This window comes from Netta rufina (assembly GCF_964035555.1).
Source record: "Netta rufina genome assembly, chromosome: 2".
In the NCBI taxonomy this organism is placed as follows: Eukaryota; Metazoa; Chordata; class Aves; order Anseriformes; family Anatidae; genus Netta; species Netta rufina.
In genome coordinates, this window is record NC_140124.1 from 125,914,014 (window position 1) to 125,936,235 (window position 22,222).

Below are 22,222 nucleotides of genomic sequence, written 5' to 3' on the forward strand. Positions count from 1 at the left end.
ATAGTGTTTATTTGTAGCTGGAGTGGAAAGATACTGAATACAAGATATGATAACTGTAACGTAGGATGTTTAGCACTCAGAATGCCATCTGGTTCTGTACATGACTTAATCTTCCACATTTTGTAGATGAGCAAGGCAAAATTTGGAAGAGTGTGTAGGTAGTTATATTAAAATACAAAAGTTATCAGTTACTCACTGCAATGCTTTAATAAGTATACCACTATACCATGTATTTTATGACAGGATTGGAGGAATACATTCATTTCAGAATATGAAGGAGAAAATAAACACTAGCAAGAACTTCAAGAACCTAGAATGGTTGCTTTATCTATTCTTTATTAGAACTTTCTCTTAAAGATCTTATTCCTTAAATGACTAGACCGAATAAGCTCACTAAAATTTGTTAAATTCTAACTTACACAGTAAATGCTTTTTGATGATGCATGTTGTCCAAATAACAGTCCTGTTAACTGTATGGGTGACAAGAGGCACTGACAATAGTGTTTTAAACGCTAGTTGTGAATGTGACACATAAATAAAAACATACAATGTAAAGTGTTGTGTTTATTTTTTTTAAAATGCAAACTAAGCTTTCTATATGTGATCATAGGTGATTATAAATCAACAGAGACAATAAAAACATGAAATAGAGAGGCTTCAAACTTAGTTCTGTTTTGTCAGCAGAAAATTATTTTAACTACATTTTCATACAAGTGTATTTTTCAAAACATTTGCTTGTCCTCTGTCTGTACCTCAATATTCTGGAGAGTTACTGTGTTGAGATGAGAACTTAGGTTGGCTTAGGATAAGCTTTAATAGCTTAGGATAGCTATTTATGAAATAGCTATCTTCTTTGAGTTTTTCTGTCTCTTTGTTTTCCAGCATTAAGATTTAGTTTGAAAAAATAATGCCACAGTTCAGTGTTAGTCATTTATTAAAAGAACGAAATAAATTTCCAGGTAATACTAATATGAAATAATTATTCTGCAAAAGACTTAGTTTTGCGTGATATAATAAAAAGCCTTTGCTTGGGGGCTTTCCCTTTTACATAACTACCATTTCACAGATCCCATTGTTGGAGCCCATCTTGAATACCTGTGGAGGCTTTGCAAAATGGCTTAATTAGAATGAGAAACTGTGTATGAGGAAATAAACAACAGCAAAAATACAAAAGAAAGAGAAATGCAGACAAGTTGATAGGAAAGAAACAAGTTTCTAGGAATTTTACTTTGTGAACTTGGAGTTCATTGCCATCGAAATCCTAAAATTACCTTCATATGTAGTATGATACTCAGCATTTTTTCCTTAGACCTCTACCAGTGTAAGTAAATCATAAATATCACAATTTGGTGTTACATATTTTATCTCTATATACATATATATAGATACATATCTGCACTGCATTCATTTCAGTCTTCTCTGGGCTAACCAAACTTCAACCAAAGTTCCATTTACATGCCATTAGGAAATCAATTAACTTGAAGATTTATTAATTTAGTCAGTTATTTAGCTATTTACTTTGCCCAGTATCAATTGGACTTCTTATCTTTAAGTAATAAAGTGTATGGATTGCATTACCTCTGCCTAAGAAAAAAAGCTATGACTATCAAAATAGTCTCATATAATTTTATTCTTTGCTGGTAAATTTACTCTGTAATAGCTTTATAATTGTTTAGATAAATATTTTTTTTTCATGAGTTTCATTTCTGACTTCAAAATATCAGGGAAATCCTTTTCCATCTCTTCACCCTTAGCACTTTTGCTTCTTTAATTCAAACTTCCACTGGGTGGCATAGTTTCTCCCATATAAAGTACAGTAAATGTAATTCTCCAGTAAACTTGGAGATTAGAGCTTCCCAGCGTTTTGCACAATTATGGTTATCATACTGGTGGCATAGATCATAAGGAAATGCTCCCTCTGGAATATGTTTCTTCTGCCTGTGTATCTTTGTAAATCTGCAGAAAATCTTTGACTTAAGGTTTTCCAGACTAATGAAAAGAGAATTGCTAGGTATTTTTTTTTTTTTTTTTTTTTTTTAGTTTCTTCTTTTCTATCTCAGGTATCTGCAGAAAAGAGCATAACTTCACATAAATTTATCTCTGTAAAAGAGGCTGAATTTTACAAAGCTTTATCTTGAGATAACAGTATTAGTGAAAACAAACAAAGAAATCTTAGGGGAAAAAAAAATCTTAGAACTCTACTGTACAAAGAGCAGTAAATAGATATTTGACTTTCTTTCTAATAGCTCCAGATCACAGGTACCCAAAACTGTTACAGAACTCAATAGATGAAGCCTGCAACAGTGTTAGAATAAATCTCAAAGAGGGAATAAAGACTTAATCATCACATAAAACAAAACAAATCAAACAGAGAAACAAGCAAACTTAAATTGAACTAAGCGGATAGGAAGAATCTCCCCATCTACTCATCCCTGGTGAGGTGGCACTTGGAGTTCTGTGTCCACTTCTGGGCTCCCCAGTACAAGAGGGACACAGAGCTACTAGAGAGAGGCCAGCAGAGAGCCACCAAAATTAAAAAAGGACAGGAGCACCTTGCCTGTGAGGAGAGGCTAAGAGAGCCAGGACTATTTCTCTTTGAAAAAAGACTGAGATGGCATCTTATCGATGTGTATAAGTATCTGAAGGGAGGATGTCAAGAAGATGGGGCCAGACTCTTTTCAGTGGTGCCCAGCAACAAGACAAGAGGCAATGGGCACAAAGTGAAACACAGCAAGTTCCAGCTGAATATGAGAAAACATTTCTTTACTGTGAGGGTGACAGACCATGGAAGAGGTTGCCCAGAGAGGCTATGGAGTCCCTTTCTCTGGAGATGTTCAAAACCCACTTGGACAGCCTGCTTTAGGTGACCCTGCTTGAGCAGGATGTTGGACCAGATGACCTCCAGAGGTCTCTGCCAACCTCAGCCATTCTGTGGCTCTGCAACTCTGTGAATTGTCCGTAGAACTTGAAACTGAACTCTGCTAATGTATCTCTTCAACAGTGACTTCTGTGCCTAAAGCCAGCTTCTGTGAATATTCCTGAACTGATTGTTAAATATTGATCCTAACTACATCCCTAATTTTTTACAGAACAACTAGTCCATCTTCTTGACATGAAGTTCCTACTCAGGCACAAAAATGTTGGTGAGAGGGAACAGAAATTTTTAAGTCTTCTGTTAGCATCTGCCAGTGTAGCATGCTGTCTGTCATAGGACAGATATTGTCCTAGACCTCTTCAACAGCCATCAATCATCTAAATGCTGTTCAAGTATCAAATGTTCCACTAAATTCATCAGTGTAAACCACTAAAGTGACATGTGCACAGCCAGGAATATGATATTTCCTGGATTTCTTCCAGATCTTTGGATGTATGTCTCACCTTACTCTTTTAACATACAAAAAGACAATTCCTGGCATGTAGTGTTTGAGTGGCATCTATCATCTCATTTCTAATTATTAATTATAGTTATTTTCTCTATACTTTCTGGTTAGCAGCAGCAAGTTCCTCCCAGAATATGATTCCACTGCCTTACCCAGATCTAATATAAGGACAAATGTCTAGTTCTCCAAACCAAAAGAGAGGCTAACATTCAGACAATGGAAAAAATAACCACTTCATTATATACTGTATGATTCAGCTTAGTAATTGGGTGGAACACAGTTTTAATTTGAATATACTTCCCTATTGACACACTCTTTTGATTTACAGTTCATCAGACAAATGGGTAGAAAAGCAATGAACTAATACGTCTGTTAAAAGTTCTATGTCTGTGGAATCTGCTTTGAAATAGAAATACTTCTTAAATGTTGCATAGTGATGTCAAATAACTTTATTGCCAAATAAGTGGGCTTTATCCTTTATCTGAAAATTTTTTAAGAAATATTTTATTTAGCAAATAGCTTTTATATTGATCTTCTACAATTAAGCAGAAGATGCAGCAGGATTGGCAGAAAAGTGCCATGATCTGCATACCAACTCTGAACCTTGCCTTGCATGATGGTTGCCTTGAGAGCCATTCAGACCTTATAAGCACTGTCAGATGTTTAACTCTAAATTTAGCTCTTTTAGGAAGTTAACACTCATCTTTGTGCCAAAATGTGAGGACATAAAGATGCCAATTTTCCCTGTGTGGATGGCAGTCTCTGGGGGAAGAAAAAAGAAGATTGTTTCTGATTTCTGAAGCATCTGTAGGAGCTGCAGGTGCTTGCCACTTTTAAAATTAAGACAAGACTATGCAACAAATCAGTGGATAATAAACACATTTGCTATGCATTTTTAGTGAATGAATGATTTAGAAATTTGGTGGTATTTCTGAGGACAGTAAACACTCTACATTTTAGAACCAGGAATGACCATTGAGGTGACACATAAAGAATATGGAAAGCATAGTAAATTACTCCATTTTTCATTCATATATAATATTATAGTGGTACAAGGTTAGAAAGAGGGATCCCGCCAGAAAACAGATAGATGATTTTTAACACATGAGTACAAAATTAAATATTTATTTAGTAGAATGTGTATCTGAAGGACATCCCAAAGCTTCGATGTTTACAGAGTGAAGATAAATCTTTGATTCTCTCTTAAGTACTGGAAACCAACTACTATCAAAAGAAGCAAATGTGGTGAACAAATCATTAGGTCTTCCCAAACACAGAAGTTAGGTTTTGCTTGTTAAGTAGTGTTCTGCTGGGAAGTTAGAAAGTATACACTTATTCCATTTCAGGCCATCATCTATGGGTTGTGGAAGAGAACAGAGCAGGTAAAAGTGTGTAAGTCACACCTTGCCAACTATTATATAAATTTACATATGATCTATTCTTTGTATCTCAGTATTACAATAAAATATATTCATGAATCACACTATGAACCTCCAGTCTTTCTCCAAGAGAGTATCTTGATGTCACAGCTGCTAAAGCTGCAGGGGGGTTCTTTCTATGTATTTTTCTTTCCTCTTGCAATGTAGCTAAACAGAATACTTATGATGATATTCAAAATTAGTCTTAGGAAAGTTTTGCCAATAAAGACTGCCTAACTAGTCATGGATGTTATAATTTGAAAACCCTATTTTTTGTTTGTTTGTTTTATTTTTTTATCAACTTCTTCATGCATCTCAAGATTTTCACATACTTTCAGTTGCATTTGTTTCAAAGACTGTGAATCTTCCAAATGGATATAGTCATTCTCTAACATGTTGAATTTTTACTTGCATTAGTCTTTGACAAAAAAATGTTTCTACTTTCTGTAAGTTTTCCTGACATCTTAATTTTCCCATCTTGCCAATGTGTAGAATGCATAATGATCTCTGTTCTGTTTTCAGAGTATTTCCTCAATAACTAATTCTTCTGTTTAGTTAATTTAAAATGAGAAAAACACTCATTTTGTGACAAGTCATCACAACTTCATCTGGTCAAGTCTGTGTTTTCAGAGGCCTTACCAAAAATTTTGTTAGCTTGTAAAATTGTAGTTGAAGTGTATGTCTGTCTGGATCCAAGAAGATGAGAAGAGTTGCTGAACTGGTGCTCCACAGGCCTTAAAATTGAAAGACAGATTCTTCTCTCTCTTTCCTTTCTTCTTTTCACAGGGAACTCTTTCTTACATTTAACAACATTGGATGTTGACATATTTCTGTTGGCTAAAATCCAAACCACCAATTGAAATACAGACAGTTGCATTAGGTTATGCTCCAGTTCAAGTCAAATACATTCTCTGTTTAATGTTTTCCAATAATGTTTCTTTGGACTTTGAGTGTATGACTTTGAAGACCTGGTTCAGAAAACTTTTGAATATGTAGTCAATCTCTGAACATATGGCTCGTGATATCATTTAATTGCAGCAATAAAAGGATGCTCCTCATATATGAGGAAGACCTATTCTTTCCTGTAGTTTAATTATGTATCATTTTGCTCTGGTTCTTCTGAATTTCAGATATTTATCTAGTCATCCTCATCTCCATCAAGCTGTCCAACAGCAATATCCCTCATTTTTCTCAAAAATTTGATCCGTGAGCTGGTCATTTTATAGATGAATACTCAGGACAATCTCCTTCCTGAAAAAAAAAAAAAAAATCTTTCTTACTAGTTAACTCAACCATCTTTACTTAATGGAAGTGCAGAAATCATTTATTCTAAAAGCTACTCCTGATGTCCAGTACAGAAGTCGAAAACTGAATTATTACAATCAGCCAAGATGTCAGTGTTCCCCAGCTTCTGTACTCTCTTCTACACGTTAGACTGATTTCCACACTTGCGTGTCTTCACTTTGACAATATCAGTCCAGCAATTCTTGTGTCTGAGTCAGAGCTCTTTGAACCAGGGAATGCCACAGTCTGCACTTAATGTTCTGGCCTGGGCTGGACCCTTCAGCTGTTTCCCTGTGACACAGAAGAACTTTTTTCTAGGAATCCTTCCTAGAATTTCTAAGACACAGATAAGTAGGTACTATTGTACAACTAACCTTAAACTATCTACGTTTAAGGATTTGACTTAGCCAAATGGTTGTAGAGTGTAGTTTTGATTTATAGGCTGAATTTGATTCTTAAAAAGGTGTTTTTAATGCTACATGTTAGCTGTGTTGGCATAATTAAAAGCTGATGGTTTTAAAATAGTTGCTATGTTGTAATTCATATAGACCAATGGAAAGGGAAAAAAAAAAAAAAGAGAAAAAAAAAAAAAGGATAGAATATTTTCCTACCTTTCTTGATGGAATATAGAAAAATGTACAGTTCTGAACAGCTGTTTTTCAATATTTCAAGTTCTAGTTGATTAAATTGCTGTTCAAGAACATTGAAATTATGGCTTATCTCAAGAAACTAAGCAATATGCTGCCTTATTTGGTAAAGAGTCATGAGTATGTAAAAGCTGGAATTAGGTTCAGCCTTAAAATAAATATGTAAGACTCCAAAAAAATTTTAATGATTTTAGTTTTATAATATGCTCACAGCTCTCATGCTGATTCTTTTGTTTAAAGAGCATTCACTCTAGCTTCATGCATAAGTGCTGTGGCATGTCTCTTATTTTTTTCTTTTTTTCTTTTTTTCTTTTAGTTAAACAAGGACAATCTAGAATTGATAGACAACATCCAAAAATAACTTTTCCTTGTCATTACATGAACTTTTGCATTGACCTATACTAGGCAAATTGTTTTTAAAAAATGCTTTAAAATGCTTAATACATTTTAACTGGTGAAAATCTGGTCAAGTTCAGCCTATCAGTTTCCCTGAATCTGTGCCAGATGCATGAACTGAATGTTTCTATTTTGAGCTATTCCCAAATAAATAACTGGCAACAATATTTAGATTTAGTTGGGTAAGACAGCAAAGTATATTAGAAAGTCACCAATACTTCAATTTTCAAAGCTCTGTTTAAGTCTTGTGACTCACTAAAGAGAGAACGATGTGTGTGAAACGAGAAAAGGTAGGAAGAGGTGCCAAAAAAAAAAAAAAAAAAAAAAGGAATTTTTCACTCTCAAGTTTAGAATGTGAGGGAGAGAATGCCTGAGATGGAGGATCTTCAGGGAATGTGTATTTAGAAGACAATCTCATGACAAACCATCCTGAACTGCTTTTGTTTGGCTTCCGCGGTGGTGGAGAGGAACATCAGGTTGTGTCTGCCTAGTCAGGGTCTTCTGTCAAAGATTAGAGTTCAGTTGTTTGAAATAAAAATTATCTAATTGTCTCATTATCTCAGACTTTAAATAAAGGAAAAAAAAAAAAAGTAAACAACTGTTGGTGTTCCATTTTGACATTTGAATCAAACATTACATGAAGTATTTTGGAATCCTATATGGAAAAAACAAACAAACAAACAAAACCCGTGAAGTTCCTTTCTCCTTGTTTCATAACTTTTCTCTTCCTGTTTTTTTTTTTTTTTTTTTTTAATCAACAGAATAACACACCTCAACCTGATTATCCTTAGTTACCTGTCTTTCACTTTCTTACATTATAACTTTTCTGTCAAGATTGTTTTGTTGTGTGGTTTGTTTTTTTTTCTCAACATGTATTGATATGTATTCTTAATAAATAATAGCTAGACAAAGTTTGTACTTATAAGCTCATCTTAAAAGGAACTTCTTCCAAAGAATAATATGGGGCAATAGCAGGATATCATAGTTGGGCCTGTGGAGCTCCAGAGATTAACCTGTTGATAACCTGGCCTAACAGAAGCATATTCATACCAGCACAGTTCTGTCCTTAGTTAATAAACCTTGGTAGTTTCAGACAGCTGTGCATTTGTCTGTGGTACAGTTAATCTGCAAACCAGAGAGACTACTCAAAGATAATTAAGAGGTTACTTCATATCTATGTTCATTCTTTCTTGCCAAATCTATAAAAAGTTGACTTTGCTGTGTCTTGCTTTTGCAGAGGACACATGCTGGTCTCTCCTAGATAATGAGTCTTGAGTTTATTGGTATTTGTAGCTTTTACACACACGGATTTCAGTGAAACATCAGTAATATCAGCTGGTAACAAAAATAGGCAATATTCATTACTCAGCCTTCCATTATTGAGTTTATTTATGGTGTGCATTTTAACCATTCCCCAGATGTAGAAATGGCTTCACTAAAATCTAACCTATTTCTGGCTGTGCTAACTGCTGCAGCACTCACATGAACTAATAGAGGCGTCCGTCTTTCATTACTTTCTTTTTTACAGATTTAGCATAGCTTTTCCTTAGCTGGTTTCATGCACAGCTGGAGAACGATACTGCAACGGCAGGTTTGATTAATGCAAATGGTTTCTGCATGAGTCCAGTTTGGTGCACTGCATTTTAGTAGGTCAGTCTCACCATCAACTTGCTGGACACCCAGGTGGGAGTTATCCAGATGCCTCCAGGCTGTTCTTCTCTGGCCTTCAGGTTCCCAGAAGGCTTATTTACTTGTTCCTGACACTGTGCAAATTACTGAGAAAACCCTAGTCTGGGATTCTGCACAGACTAATAAATCTTCCCCAGAGTACTGGGGAGCAATAGGAAGAGCCATTAGAGTCACCATACAACACCTACTTCCAAGTACCAACGTTAAGCCAGAATTAACACAAAAAAGATCAAGCTCACCTCAAACCACTTTCTTGCACTGCTACTCAGGGGTTTCTGCATCACACTCTCTCTCTTAGATTCCATGTTTTCAAAGTTTTTGTCTCCATAATTGGAGATAAAGCAGACCCTATTACTGTATATACACAGAGGTCATTGTATATCTCAGTACAAAAATTTGCAAATTTGCAATTTTGGAGGAGTATTTAACTATACTGTAAACATTTAACATTTCCTGTGTAAAGCAATGCAGTTTTCGAAAGAAAACACTGAACAAGCAAAAGGAGTTAACCTGATTCCACTGAGGGAGAATCTGCCTGTGAGAAATCTCTACAGCAGACTGAAATCTAGCTGCTGGTAGTTTATTTGCTGGAAGAAAACCAGACCATCATTTGCCCACATCCCAGAAAAGAGTGTCTGTGGGTGTTCTCTCTTCTTTCTCACCAGTACTAGAGATAAAATCTTGCAATAAGACCTGATTGTTAAAACAGCTACCTCAAGCAAACTGTTGTTATGGAAAACACTGACATCAGCCCAACTTCACTGTTGTTGTGCTTGCACCCCTCTTGTGGTGCGAGAGCATTACAAACTGGGCTGCTTCTTTCTTGGAACAAGAAATGCAGCAAGAACTGCTAAAGCTAGCTCTAATTCTTTGCTGCATTATTTTGTTTGCTTAAAGCCTTCTTTATCCTAGCCTCTAATTATATTTATCCTGAGTAAATACAGATTGGAGCAAAAAAATCTTTAAAAACCACTGAGATCTCCAGGAACATGTGGTATGAAGATGATGGGAAGTGGCTTCTCCTACTTGTATTTGTGTGTCCCAAAAATAAAGTATTCCTCTGTTGTCAGAAGAGACATTTACGGTTGGTATTCTTCCTTCGTCACATAGGAGAGGGAGCCATCAGAGACACTGCAGCACTTTGACCTAGGGTGCTAAAGGGTGCTTAATTCATGAGTCTTTGTAATACTCATTACAGTAGTCGGGTACCCTACATCAGCAAACAAGTGCTTTCAGTCCCTGCCTTTGAACTGTTATGAATCCATTACAGGGGAAGAAAAAAAAAAAAAAAAGAAAAAGAAAAAAAAAAAAAAAAAAAAAGGAGGGGAGGGAAAAGCAACAACATAAACAAGGTTTGTATTCCCTCTATAATGTGTTTTACTTCCTATTGTTAGAAAAGGCCAACTTTAAGCTATCATTGCTATAAATCCTTAGAAAAGTGTCCACTTTCAACTCTAGCTGCACTGCACTTAGCTGGTTATCACTGCCCACCATTTGGAGGTCACTACCTCTACACGTTCTGCAAATGTATGTGTGAGAGTGCTCCCTACTGCCTTGCCAAAGTCAAAGAGGTTAGTTGAAACTGCCTTTGCTAATGGATTAAAATGAGCTGGTCCACTTTGCCTGGGGTGATAAAGGATCACTTCCTTGTATCAGCAGGCTTCAGGGAATGGTGACAAAAACTATTGTAACAAAATTTTCATCTATCCCAACTTCACAAAGCAGCTATCCCTGTGGGTAATTTGATACAGACTTTCTCCTCTATCCATGAAGAATGTGTTCCTAAAAATTGCAGTTATTAGCAAGTCAACAGATAGCAAAGCAATTTTTTTTATCCCATAAGAATGACTGCAATAGAAGGGAGATGCATACAGGGACTTAAGTATGATTTAAATACATGAGGACAGTGCATATGGAGTGGGAGTTGGAAGAGACAGAAGAAGGGTCACCTGGAGATGTTGGTTTTGGGGAAGCTGAGATGTTTCAGAATGATCTGTCACATAGCTTGTATTAAGCAATTAATATTATAATATTATTGTACCCCTGTACATCATAACTTTGTTTTTTCATCCTTCATCCTTGATAGAAAATTCACTCAAGTTGGAGGAAGATGATGACTATGATGAAAATGTAACCATTCAGAAATAGGCAGCAAAAAGACAGAAATAATTTAGGTCAGGCTTTTGGCCTCATAAAGTGACAATGTTTGACAGATGTTTATGTTCCAGAAGAGCTCAGACACAAACACCATCCTCCTGAAAGCCAGCATCTCCTCCAGATGACAAGCCTGATGATCTTACCGCCTTCTTTTGAATAGTTATGCTTTCATCGCTGTCCTCTTCCTCAGATAAATTAAGGTCAATAAAGTGTGAAGGATGGAAATGGGTAACAGAGGTTAGCAGGGAAGGCTGTTAAACTATTAGCAACGAAGCTCGGAAACAACAGCTAAAAAACCAAAAGTGCAGGGTGTTGCTGTGCTGCATACTGAGGAAGTGGCATGAGACACGCTGAGGTTGGTCTGCATTTAGCAAAAAGGCAAAAGTTTTCCTGACAATACTTGTGGTGGGAAGTTTCTGTCTAGTTTAATGTCTTCATAACATATTTCCACTAGAGTTTCTATCATGGAAGTCAGGTTCTTCCTTCACTGACCCTTCGAATAAGCTATTAAGCTGTCATATCATTATGCATTCACAAGCTTTTTATTCAGCAGCACTCTTGCCTCATTTGGAGTAGTGGATGAACAATGCTCACTTAATAAACAACAATTCAGTACTGTTTTCCCTTGGTTACTCAGTGTGTGGCCCTCAAACTGATTTATTGCATATTGTTTTGAGGACAGAGCTATGGATTCTCTTAGGAATTTTCCATGCTAGGGTGCACGCATGTGTCTCACAAAGCAAGTTATTTTACTGTTGTTATAGATGAGGGGCTACACCACAGAGAGATTACATTCAAAATTATTTGCTGGTTTTGGTTGCCTAATCTGAAGCATTCTGGATTTGGTTTCTTCAAAGTATTTCCAATGAATAGCCCTTCATATGCTAAAATATAAACCCCACTGCTCTTACTGTGAGTTCTCAAGGCTTTTACAAGTTATAGGCTGAGATCTCTAGCCAGGCACATAGAAAATCAGAAAGCATGTGGTTACAAACATATAAATGCAGTGGAACTAAATTCTTTAAGGTGGAATGAACTGTGACTTCTTTTCTCTCCCAGCACCCCCATATCTTATTTACTGTCATTAAACTTCAGCAGTAAAACAGATACTCATTCTAAAAACAAAAATGAACTTCTCAACACCAACTTGGTTCATTCTTAGAGGCAAGGGGTACAAACAGACTAGAGGGGTTAGGAGACAATTCACAGGGAAAACGGAGAGGATGCCACAGAACAGAAATCTCAGCTCCCTTCAGCACACAATGTCAATCACCTGCATGTGATCATGTAATTAATACAAGCACAATTAAAAAGCCTTTGAAATCAAGGTATATTTGTGAGGTGACCATCTAGGGTAAAGTGATGTGATCTGTCTCCCTAGTGTGGGGAGTTAAGGCTAGGAGGTGCAGTTGTGAGATGCTGAGGCCCATCCCAGGGCAGAACGTGGGAGGATTTAGCCATACAGGTTTCAGCTGGCAACCAGTGCTGGGTGCTACATGCCAAGACCAGGGCTGGGGCAACAGCAGTGTCATCTGCTACAAGTGTGCCCTGGTCAAGTCACCAAGGAAGCCACCAGGTGAAGGAGTAAGGGAGGAGCTCAACTGATTGTAGCCTCAGAGAGGATAAAAAAAATGGGACCTTAGCAGAGTTGAGAGCTCAGGCCCCACGTTGTGCAGAGGGAGGAAGAGCTGGAAGCTCTGCTTCTAGCAGAAGGCAAGGTGGATACTGGGATCTTGTGACTCCTGGAGCAAGGCAGAGTTCTTTTTCCAGCTGCAGTGGTTTGGTTGGTGACCAATTACAGGACCCTGAGACAAGAGGAGGCAATTGGGCCAGCCATGCTTGACAGATAGAAACCAGTGCAAATAGAGAAAAGAAAAAAAAAAAAAAAAAAAGAAAAAAGCAAGTAATGGGTGATAGTGCCTGGGGGATTGCCTTCTGGGGGAGACAGAAGTACTCATCTGTTGCACCAAGCTGCTGTCTCCAGAGGGTTGCTGTTTGCCTGAGGCCTGCATTTGGTGCACCGTGGAGACCTGACTGACTAATCTTGGTTTTGGTCTACTGTGCTTTGCTTCTCATCCATATCTACAAGGGCAGTAACAATACTATACTGCTAGTGCAGACTTTGAGCAGTTCTCTAGGGACAAGATTGAAAGGTGTGGAGCTTCAGGTGGCATTCTCCTCAGCCCTGCTGGTCAGGAGAGACAGTTTGAGCACAAGTGAAAACAGCTTCATACCTGTCTGGTGTCACAAGAGCTTTGGCATCCATGAAGAATGAGAACTGACAAGGAAAGATAAGATCCTTGCCCCAGAAAAAGAGGGGCAAGGGCATATTTGCCAACAGACCTGCTAACCTAGTGATGAGGGCTTTAAACTAGGTTTAAGAAGCATTTCTTCAGAAAAAGATATGAGGGTCCTGGGGGACTTGAGCCCATAAGTGTGCCACTGCAGTAACGAAAGTTAACTGCGTATTCACCTGTGTTAGCAAGGGCATGTCCAGTAGAACGAAGAAAGGGATTATTCCCTTCTACTGGTGAGGCTACATTGGGAGTTCTGTATTCTTTTGGACCTCCCAAAAAGTATGTCAACAAAGTGGAGAAAATCTAAAGGAGATCCACTGAGATATTCAAGAAGATTGCATACATGATGAGAGACTGGAGGAACTGAGTTTGTTTTGCCTGGGGGAGATACTAAAAGAAAAGAAGAGGGGACTCTGTCTCTAGTTAGAACCTATCTAAGTGGATGGACGTTAGAGAGAAGATAAAGCCATCCTCCATCTTCAGAGAGGCACACAGCAAAAGCAAAATAAGCAACTGCCATAAGGTGCAAGGAGGGAAATTCTTTACATGAGAGTAACTGGGTAACATGGAGAGAGGCTATAGCACCTCCGTCCATGGAGAATTTAATAACCCTACAGAAAAGGCTATGAGCAGCCTGAACTAATTTTGTGATTATCATGCTTTGAGCAGGTGATTGACTTCAAGAGCTCTTGTCCAGACTACTTTTTTCATCTCTATTATCTATCCAAATTCTCATTTACTTTAAAATTAGCTCCTTGTCACTACAGAGCACACTCTTTTCTGCTCTCATAAATCATGTTTCACTGTTGCTTTCAAGCCAGAGATAATGTCCTACTATTTGACATTGCACTATGAATGTTTATCTGCCTCGGTGCTTTGCCAGGGATCATGGAGGAATGCTGTGGTAGAACTAGAGCTGCCATAACATTTAGTGCAGTTATCCACGCTGAACAGCAGATAATGGCAAAGATGCTCTCTGTATACATTTACCACATCTACCTCATTCTCTCTTCTCAGCTCTCTGTGATAGCAATAAATCACTGAAACAGAACATGGCTTTATTAGCGTGACAAAGTTCCTATAACCTCTTTCACATTTTGTGCTGAATGGACACCTTTCATCAGCAACAGCCTGAGCAAAGACAGTTCTGCCCTGCAACTGAGTGTGCAGAGAGATGTACATGCTTGCAGTTTTCCTTCTGTCACATGCTAAGAGTAGGGATCATCTGCTAAACTGAGCAAAATGTTTCTGGGACAATCTGAACTCTTTTCAGGCAATAGTATTCACGTTATCTCATGCAATAAAGGCAAAAATAACATGAGAACTTCTATCTGAGCAACTAAGGGTTACTTGCAGTCTCTGCCAGAGCCATTGCTGAGGATTGGTTGCAACATCACAGGGGCACTTATCAGGAATTAGTGTCAGCTAGGTTCCATGCAAAGCGATGCTCATCATGGTCACCTTGCTTTACTGGATTCTGCAGTATCTGTGAGCACAGTCACTGCTGGGATCTTACCTTTTTTTGGCAAGGTAGGAAGCAATAGCAAGGTTGGGAGCATCCACTAGAGACCATGCAGTCTGGGCAGTCAGTCAGACAGGGTCAGCGCAGAAAGCTATGGAAGCTATAGATTTTTCTTAGTCTCACACAATGTGGCACAAGATCACTGTGTTTTGATACAGAATTGGCTGGAAAGGCCCTGTTCTATAGCGCAGCCACCTTCAGCTCCAGTGGAATAGGAGGACAGAGGAGAAAAAAGATGCCAAAAAGGTGATAGCTAAGAAAATTATTTACTTATTTTTAAAATTCAGTCATTTCTAATACAGATGCTTCTCTATTTTTAGTATAGATGGTTCTCTGCTTTTCCAGATGCAGCACTTACCATTGTGACTCTGTAAAACCACACATCTCTACAAGGTTGTGTGAGGAAAAAATAAAAGTGAAAGCAATTTCAAACAGTCTCTTTATTACAGTATGGTCTATATTATGGAAGTAACTGACAATAGCACATACAAATAATCAAGGGTTATTTTACTGAGTATTACATTTGTACTCAAAAATTTCCCTTCTCAAAAACAAGAAGGCTTTCAAGCATTGCTCTGTAATAAACTATCAATAACACCTGTGGCAACAGCACTGCTGGTGTTCTTAAAACTCTGTGTATAACATAGCTGGCAAGTGCTTTCCTAAAACTGTGCAGGTAAATGACTGGCAAACCAGACGTGACACCATAAACACAGGACCAAAATGCAGTATGTATGACTGGCACTTGTCAATACTGAAAATTCAGAAAATCATTAACGCACAAGATATTTGAGGAGCACTATGAGATTATCATTCTGGTTTTGTATATGCAATGGATGCAAAGGTGCAGACTTAGTCTGAGACGAGGGATTCTATCATGCCACTGGCAGTTAATGTGTAGTAAAGTGCTGTGATATGTAATTGCATTTGTGAAATGCAATTGTTCAGACTATGAGCACTACAACACTCTTGGGTTTAAGGGCTTAAAAAATCAGAAAGAAACCTAAGCGACTTTCAGGTGCTTACAAAGATCATTGTGAAACTAGATGTTTTTTCATAGCTGTAGGTCTTTCAGTAAAAAATCTTATGGTCATTTTTTTGTCTGCAAAACTCACACATTAGATCTGTTTTGGCTCCATCTAGAGATTCGTTTACAAATTGACAGTGGTACAGTCATCTGCCATACCCATGTAGACTTTGTGTAAGACACCAAAAAAGTACAGGAAGCCGAGTACACACACACACAACTATTTTTAATGCTTAGATTACAGCTGGTTCAACAACACATGCCATCCCTTCAGACTCAACAAAACACAGTCTTAAAAGGTAGATTTTTTTGTCCAAGAGAACTTTTAGAAAGTGACTAAAACTTTCTGCAGAGGTTATAGCTTGACATACTCTGAAACATCCTACTTCATAGGTACTCAGCAGCAGCCTACACTGTAGATTACCAGAACCCTACATCACTTTTGAAGGCTCAGATGGATAATGGGTAGTTTTTGGACTGAGGCTATTCTCTCTTCCCATCCAAAGTCTTCTCTGGATGCAGTTCTACTGTACATCCACAAAACTCATAGTGTTTCTGGGTCTTGGTCAAGACACAATTGTTTAAAACAAAACAGTTTCAACATACTACAGCAGTTGCCTCTTTGTAGCCTTTGGCAATCTGTAGCTTTGTACCATGCTGTTACTGGGAGGAACATTCCCACATCATGTTAGCACAGAAGGAGGAAATCAGCCAGAACTATCAGTACCATGATCTTTTCCATCTTGATAGGACCCTGAAGGTCTTAAAGACCAAGGAACGACTCATATAGTAGAGCAATACCATAAAAATACACATGGAAATTCAGCACTTCAAGAGAAAACTTTGCAGATGTTTAAGCAACACAAGTCCCTGACTGTCCAAGCTGAACTCTTAACTCAAAAAAATGATCTGTTGAGGTATAAATTCATTATCCTGGTTCCCAGACAGAGAAAAGTCCTGTCTTTCCTTAGGGATAAACAGACTTTTCCTACAGATCTCCCTTAATTTCCCATGTACAGCAACTGTTACCTGAACATATCTATTGATATTGTTGAAAGCCAAATCATGTAAACAATCAGAAAAAAAAAAAAATCTCTAAATCTCTCTATTTTTTTCCCAGAAGTGACAGCTTACCATTGGGAAAAAAAAAAAAAAAAAAAAAGAAAAAAAAAAATCTATATTCACCTCAAAAGATCAGCTTCTGAGCAGCAGTTTAGAGAAAAGCATTCCCATTGCAAAATTTTAGTTCAGAAACACAGATTAAAAACATGATAAGAAACTAGGTAGTAGAATCAAGATTTACATTCTGAAAAGCATAATTCTGGCAGAAATAGCCCCTTTTGCTCAAGCATGCATGTTTTGTGGGATCCAGTTTCTAAGAGAAGCAGACCGGGGAATGAATGAAATCAGTAATAATCTAGGCCTTTAACAAAACTGCATTTAAATGTAATTACACATAAAGGTTTTTAATGTAACGTGGTTCACTAAGATTGTATTTTAAAGATCAAAGGCCAATACTCAATTTATAAACCCCATTCATTTTAGTTTGTTTCCTCAGTACAATACTCTTCCAAGAAAGTGTTAGTATCTATGTTACAGCATTCAGAGCGAAAACTGCAAATTTGTCTGAGGTCCTGGCTACTCCCACAAAACTGATTGCTAATCCAGATTATTTGTATAGTGGGGAATCAATGGGCTTGGTGAAGAAAAGAAAAAAATAGCATGTTAATGGGAGGAATAGAAATTATTGCATTCCCTTTCCTTGTTTTCCCTGTTTTTTTCACAGCTTCAGTTTCATGGAACAGAGGAAAAACCTGCAAGAAAATAAGCCAATTTGAATAAAAACGATCAACTAGTGACTTTCAAGAGAGGGTCTTGCTCATTTGAACATATGTAAGAAGAGCAGAGCTAAGACGGAGTGTTCCAAGGACAGTGCTCCTCTGCCATTCCAGTCCAGCCCTCACTGCAACTGAAAATTTTGCTGACTCAGACCTAGTTCTGGATCCAGTCCTTTTTTGAAGGTAGGTGCCTGAACTGGTATTTAATGGTATTTAATGGTAGGTATTTAATATTAAAATACCTACAAGCTCAGTCCTGTAGAACGGTAGCCAAAACCATCTCCTAAAATTCTCCTACTGTGCTTGTCCTGAATAACGAACATTTTGGCAGGACAAAGAAACTCAATATTTATATAAAGTTTGAATTTACTTAATGGCCACAATAGATGTCTATACACCAGAAGATATTCAAGCCAGTAAATTAACTCAAACCATATGTAACGCTGAGTTCAAAAGAAAGCATAACCATTACTCAGAAATACTCACTTTTCTAAGAAGTCATCTGTGCTGCAAACTGATAAATGTAAAATTGAACCTATCTCTATCACAGAAGATTACATGCATAGGGGCAAACTTTTTCCAGGTAAGTACACAAGGCTAATCTGTTTTAAAAAGCACAATCCTTTCCGGGTTCCTTTGAAAACCTAAGTCAGGCTTTCACGTTCAGGAAGACTAAATCTGGGACAGGGTTTTGGATGGTGAGCCCCAACCCTGCCTGCAAAAACAGTTCAGCTGGGGAGCTGTGGGGTGGGAGAAAGCATTCACAGCTTTATATTTTATAGGTTTTCAGGTACACCACCCCTCATTTGAGATCGTAGCTTCAGAGCCCTCCCTGGTCACTACACCAGCTGGCACAAATCCCTTTTATAGCCACAGCCACCTGCTCCCTGGCATCACACAGAAGCTTAATTCCAGGCTGTAGATTCCCCTCCAGCTCCTTTGGAATGAGTCTTGGCTCAGCTACTAGTCTGACAGGTAAAACTTGGCAAGTTGTTCTTTCTGTGTATGTCTTGCTCTTAGTAGAAAGAAGATGGTTGTCAGTAGTGAAGTACTTCAAAGTCTGATAAGAAAAGTACTGTCACACACAGGCTTTAGCAATGGAAGCTGTGAAGCATAGTTAGAAACACCTACCATTCATTTCAGAAAGCCAGTGACTAATTCAGGAGTAGAAATGAGCACCAAGACAGTAGAAAGCGAGATGTTAGGGCAGACAGGCTAGGAGACAGTTCAGTCAGTCCTTCCAGGCATTGGAAACAAGCTAGCTTGGAAGCACTATTCAAAATACATGCCTCTGGAGTCATTCGCTGAGCCAGATAATTTGTATTATATACGGTAAATAAAATAAATAAAAAGATTGAAGGCTTGGTTTTGGTTTTGTTTTAGAACTTTTCTCTATCAAAACACGTGTGATCAGTAGTTTCAGAGGGGGTCATGAGAAGTAAAATAGCAAAGATCATGCAGAAGTCCCCAAAGCCATGAGGCTGCAACCTAACAAAGCGATCATTAAAACAGAATAATAAGAAAAGTAATGCAATCTCCTGGTTAATATTGTACCTAAGGAAGAGCTAAGACCCCCTCACCTTCAACACTTCGGGTTGTAAATAAATGCAATGTTTACATCCTGACTCATCTAGTCTTCTAGAGTAAAGAACGTTATAGAGCTAGGCACTACCAAATAATTAGGTCAGTTTCTTCTTAACAGCTAATTAACACTTCCTATGCCTAACTAAAACCAACCAAACTGCCACTCAGTACTTCGTCTGATTTCAAACTTGCTGCCTTCTCCTACAAAGGCTCTATATACTGATAGACTATCTATACAAAAAAAAAAAAAAAAAAAGCCTCACCTAATTTTCCTTTCACTAAAGCATATTCCGGTAGCAGAAGATAATAGCGAAATAGTAGTAAAATTAAGATTATGATAGATTGAATAGATCGGCACACACACAAGTATAGTGCCAGTATCATGATTTAGCAAGTTAGACTTGTTCTGCAATTCGGTTGTGTTAAATAATACCTGGCAAAAGAAGCAAAAAGAAAAAAGGAAAAAAAAAAAAAAGGAGTCCACCTGTTTTTCAAACTAAAATTAGAGATGCTTGGAGCCTTGCTTGAATCCCATTTTCCTGCTTTTCTTGGCTCACTATAATGTATTTGTTTCTAACTTGGAGGCCTTATTATAACGACATGTGATATACAATATTAGTATCAAAATTTGAAACTTGCATTGTGAAGAAGCTATTAGATACTGATGTGGTATTCTATATATTAGATGTTGAGAGTGATCAAGACTTAAAAACTTGAGTTGAATTTTATTGTGAAGAAAGAGCACAGTATTTTCGGTAACAGATGCCCTCAGACATGGCAGTGTGGTCATTCCCACATAGCTGCTAACAAAGTGCAGTAGGAGTGGACACACATGCTACAGGTAGAGCTCAGAGCACTGCTGCAGTGGTGTTGGCCACGTGTTTGCCATGAGATGGTGAGTGCCCTAGGCAGACTGTGAGGCTGGTTGAGTTGTACCAACAACTCTGCTTGGTACCTCCAGAACAGCCCAGCATGATGGGAAGCATGTAAAGCACATCGTGTGCTGATTTGTTAAAAGGGATTTACAGCCCCTCTGCACTGCCAAAGCAGTGCTAAGCAAGTAAAGTGTAATACTGCTGCTTATACCTCCCTCCATATGCTCCCTTTTCCTCCTGTACCCTAGGTACTACTTGACATGTAGTTTCTTCCCCATATCCATCACATGGCCCCATGACAGGCAGCACACTCCCTTATTTCTCACTGTTTTCCTCCAAGTTGTTATTTCATAGTGAAAGACACTTGGTGCAACAACCAGTTTATATGAAAACATACCAGATAAAAAACTGCTTTTGTGGAGTCTGTTATCTTTAAAAAAAATAATTCAGGGAAAATTGCTTACAACTGTGAACCATGAAAATGTGCTTGCTTGCAACATGACCCAAGGTCACAAGTACTCCTGGTTTTCATGAATAAATGAGACTAGAAATGGCTGGTGTACTCATCTAGGGACAGGCTCAAAAATGATGGAAGCTTTGCGTGGAAAATTGTTTCTGAACATCTTCATTCTTAGCACCTTCAGTTCATGAGTTTAGCACTTGATGTTTCAGGCTCTTCTGTCATTAAAACTCCACCATATAAGAAGAGCCTGCTTCAATCAAAAGCTGTATTTAGGCAGATACTTTGGGGATCCAACATGCCTGTGGTAATCTGGTGTGGTACAGAAGCTTTGAAAAGAAACAAATGAGTGAAGAAGAATGGGAACTACACAAAAGACAACTGGAATGATGAGTTTAAACATCCCTGAAGATAAATTCCCACTGCAATTTGCACCTAATTAAACTAGTTGAGCAGAACATTTTTCCCAGGATTTATGAGACTTGACTGCTTTTAGATTCATATTATCTGTCCACTCTGTAGTTTCCAAATCTAAGCTAAAATCATGATCATCTCCCTGCCATAACTTTTCAATAAGAAGCAACGTGCAGATTTTCTCACCTGCAACTCCGTAGAAAGGAGAGCCTTGGGGAACGCGGGAGCAGGCAGCAGGAATGGAAATGGGCAGAGGCTGCAAAGCTTGTAAGAGGTACATGAACACCTACCCTCCCTCTCCTGAGCCCTGTCTATTGCTAAGACGTAGATAAGTCACTTCCTGTTGTGTGCTGCGTTGTTCCAAATCCCCTTGTGAAGAATGGAGCGTCCACCGCTGCAGTTGAGTCCCACTGTGGGTGGCCAGACATCTGAAAACAGGGCTCTAGTACCCTTTGAGTACCTAAAGAGCCTGCACTTAGTAACTTCTGCTGAGTAAGGAAGGCTCTGTCACTGCTGTCTACAAATCTCTTGAAAGTACAGCATATGTTTTAAGGGAAGAAAAAAAATAAACTTCAATTTAGAAATGACCACTGACAAAGAACCTGGCACACAACTGGTTAAGTGTTCCAGCGGCTAATTACCTTCCATTAAAATTGCCTGCTTGAAGCCAAAAGTTATCTGGCTTCAATTGCAAGACATTTCATCCTATTATAACTTTGATAAAAGAATTCTTTGATCTAGCAAACTATTTTTCTCCATAAAGGTAATTATAGGTAGATAATCATTTCATAACGATGTCTGTCTTTAAACTGAATAAATTAAGGTCTCTTAGCATTATAGGGCACGTTCTTGATTCTTGGCACAAGAACTGGATACTACATTTGGCACTAGTGTAAGCACTACTGGAACAAAAGTAATATTATCTCCCCCATACCATGATATTCCCTTTTTAATGCATCCAAGAATTGCATTTGGCCAAGTGGGAGCTTACGTTCAGCTGACCATCCATCACATCTCCCAACTTTCTCTCAAAACACTGATTCCTGGGATGGGCTCCCATTCTGTTTCCAGATGTATGACTTTACACTGGGTGATAGTGAAACAGGCTGCCCGAGCTGGACACCAGCAAAGGAATACCAATTAACTGTAAAGCCTATAAACCCTAGCATGCCTGAAAACTTTATAAGCGAGTTGTTAGCGTTTCATAACTGTCTCCTGTTGCTTCTCCAATAGC